We start from the raw sequence: 4105 nt of genomic DNA on the forward strand, positions 1-4105 counted from the left end.
GTGCTTCGCAAGAAGCATGAGGCGATGGAGACTGCTTATGAGATAATGGAGTCTCTAGAAGCCATATTCGGCGCTCTATCAGAGAAGACTCGTTTGGATGCTGTAAGGGCTTTCATGAATGACAAGATGAAACAAGGCTCTTCGGTTAAGGCACATGTTTTGAACATGATTGATCACCTCCATGATGCAGAGCTCAATGGTGCCAGAATCGATGAAGCCACCTAAGTTGGCATCATCTTGGAAAGCCTATCCCCTGATTTTCATGAGTTCGTGAACAACTTTGTTATGAACAAGAAAAGTCCAACCTCACTGAACTCATGAATGACCTGCAAAACTTCGAATCCACCAACAAGAGAATGGGAGGAGAAGCAAATGTTGTTGTTGCAGGAGGCTCTGGTAAAAGCAAAAGAAAGGACCGGAACCAAGGGAAAAGGAAGAAAGGAAAGAACAAGAAACCCATGAAGACTAAGGGCCCCATCTAGAAACCCAAAGGAAAATGTTTCCATTGCAATGGCGAAGGGCACTGGAAGAGAACCTGTAACAAGTATCTTGAGGAGCTGAAAAAGAAAAAGGAACAAGGTAAATCAGATTTACTAGTCCTTGAAACATGTTTAGTAAAGGGTGATACCTTGGCCTGGATAATTCATTCAGGAGCAACTAATCATATTTGTTTTTCTTTGCAGAGTCTTAGTTCTTACATCGAGCTAGCCGATAGGGACTATACGATGAAAGTGGGCAATGGCGCAAGAGTTTCGACAAAAGCAGTGGGAGAAGTTAGACTTCGTTTTAGGGAAAATAAATTTTTAGTTTTGAACAATGTTTATTTTATTCCAGACATTCGTAGAAATTTGATTTCTGTGGCTAAGTTATTCGAATAATTATTTAAAGTTTATTTTGATAATGAATTTGTTCATATTTCTCGAAATGGTTTAAATATTTATTCTGGACGTCTAGATGATGGTTTATATTGTATAAAGCCAATAACTAACTCATTGCTTAATACTGAAATGTTCAGAGTTGCCGAACCAAAGAATAAAAAGCAAAAGATTTCTCACGAAAATAACACATATATGTGGCATCCTAGACTTGGTCATATTAACCTAAATAGGATTGAAAGACTGGTAAAGGATGGTCCTTTGTTCGAGCTAACAGTTGGCGAGCTTCCGGTCTGTGAATCTTGTCTAGAAGGTAAAATGACCAAGAGGCCTTTTACAGCGAAAGGAGTAAGAGCTATAGAACCCCTTCCGCTGATACATTCAGATGTATGTGGACCGTTAAACGTCCAAGCTAAAGGAGGTTACGAATATTACGTCACCTTTATTGACGACTATTCAAGATATGGTTATGTTTACCTGATGCAACGGAAATCTGAAACTTTTGGAAAGTTTAGAGATTTCCGACAAGAAGTTGAAAAACAATTAGGTAAACCAATCAAGACACTTCAATCAGATCGAGGGGATGAGTACCTAGACCAAGAGTTCTGGGATTTCTTGATTGAAGAAGGTGTAGTATCCCAATTGACTGCACCCGGTACACCACAGCAGAATGGTGTAGCCGAAAGGAGAAATCAGACTTTGCTCGACATGATAAGATCAATGTTGAGTTATTCTTCACTGCCTACTTCATTTTGAGGTTATGTCCTAAAAACTGCCATGTATATTCTAAATCTAGTTCCATATAAGTCTGTACCTAAGACACCCCTAGAGTTGTGGAATGGTAAAAAACCTAGTTTAAGACACATTCGCATATGGGGGTGTTCAGCACATGTGCTGAGGTAAAAGACTGGGAAGTTAGAACCAAGGTCAGAAGTATGCATCTTTGTGGGATACCCACGAGGGACAAGAGGAGGACTGTTTTATAGTCAAGCAGATCAAAAGGTGTTTGTATCGACAAATGCCACTTTTCTGGAGCATGACTATATGATATATTTTAAGCTTAAAAGTAAAATAGTATTGGAAGAGTTACTTTCCGATGGGATCGGACCACAGTTGGCAAGAGTTGTCAGATCACTCAGAGAAAAGACCACAGTTCCTCATCAGACTCCTAAGGTACCTCGTCGTAGTGGGAGGGTAAGCATGTTACCCGACCGGTATACCGGGGAATCCCAAATCGTCACTGCTGATGACGGTAAGGAGGATCCATCGACCTTTAAAGATGCGATGGATGATTCTGATAAGGAAGAATGGCAAGCAGCTATGAAACTCGAGATGGAGTTTATGCACTCTAACTCAGTCTGGCAACTTGTAGATCTACCCGAAGGGGTAAAACCCATTGGATGCAAGTGGATCTTCAAGAGAAAGAGATGAGCGGATAGAAAAGTAGAGACTTATAAAGCAAGGCTAGTGGCTAAGGGTTATACCCAAAATGAGGGGGTTGACTATGAGGAAACTTTCTCACCAGTAGCTATGCTTAAGTCCATCCGGATACTCCTGGCCATTGCAGCATATTTTGACTATGAGATATGGTAGATGGATGTCAAGACAGCTTTTTTGAATGGCTATCTTGAGGAAACCATCTATATGGATCAGCCAGAGGGTTACATAGAGGAAGGCCAAAAATAGAAAGTCTGCAAACTGCAGAGGTCCATTTATGGACTGAAGCAGGCTTCTAGATCATGGAACATCAGGTTTGATGAAGCTATAAAGTTTTATGGATTTGATCAAAATATTAATGAACCATGCGTCTACAAGTACAAGAAATAAGAGAAAGTGGTCTTCTTAATTCTTTACGTCGATGACATCCTACTCATTAGAAATGATGTGGGATTGATGTCAGATGTAAATGAGTGGTTAGCCAACCAATTCTAAATGAAAGATTTGGGAGAGACAAGCTATGTTCTTGGGATTAAGATTATTCGAGATCGCAAGAAAAGGCTTTTGGCATTATCACATGCATCTTATATAGACAAAGTGTTGTCTAGGTATTCGATGCAGAACTCCAAGAAATGGAATTTACCTTCTAAGCATGGTATTCATCTTTCTAAGGAGCAATGTCGAAAGACTCCCCAACAGGAAGAAGATATGAGACGGTATCCCTATGCTTCAGCCGTGGGAAGCCTTATGTATGCCATGTTGTGTACAAGACCAGATATCTGCTATGCAGTGGGAGTGGTTAGTCACTACCAGTCCAACCCAGGATTAGATCATTGGGTTGCAGTAAAGTGTATTCTCAAGTATCTTAGGAGAATGAGAAACTATATGTTAATATATTCCGAAGAAGATCTGTCTCTCACTGGATGCACGGATTCCGATTTCCAATCGGATAGAGATAGTCGACGGTTGACATCTGGATCTGTGTTCACTCTTAATGGAGGAGCCATGGTATAGAGAAGTATAAAGTAAAAGTGTGTTGCTGACTCAACCATGGAAGCTGAATATGTTGCAGCTTGTGAAGCCGCAAAAGAAGCTACATGGCTCATGAAGTTCTTAACTGATATTGAAGTTGTTTCAGATATAGATATGCCAATTAAAATTACTGTGACAACAGTGGAGGGGTGGCTAATTCAAAGGAACCTAGAAGCCATAAGAGTGCGAAACATATAGAAAGAAAATATCACTTGATAAGAGATATTGTGGATATAGGCGATGTAGCGATTCTAAAGATCGCGTCAGAGAACAACCTTGCTGACCCGTTCACCAAGACATTGCCATTGAATGTATTTGATCGGCACTTAGATGGATTTGGGATTAGAGACATGACACCTGCTTTGGGACAAGTGAGAGATTGTTAGGAATAGTGTCCTAGAAGCATGAGATGTAATATGATATTTATTATTTAACTAATAAAAGAGTTTATTCATTATTTTATGTGCATATATTTATGAATATTTTATGAATATCAAATGAAAATTCTGTGATTATTTATGTAACCTTAAACATTGTATATAAGTGTTATATATGAGAGGATAATGTTTAAGGATAATAATAAAAAACGTTGTTCATAATGAATTTAATTAAAGTTCAGGATCTTTAATTAAAATATTATTAATACATGACATTCCCATTTAGAATGGAACGGTGCTATCCACATTGTAAATATGGTGAGATATTGAATGAGTGTATTTAGCATAATGGGATTGTGTGGAACAGGGACACAAACACAATAT

Source organism: Morus notabilis, unplaced genomic scaffold (genome assembly GCF_000414095.1).
Source record: "Morus notabilis unplaced genomic scaffold, ASM41409v2 Scaffold365, whole genome shotgun sequence".
NCBI lineage: Eukaryota > Viridiplantae > Streptophyta > Magnoliopsida > Rosales > Moraceae > Morus > Morus notabilis.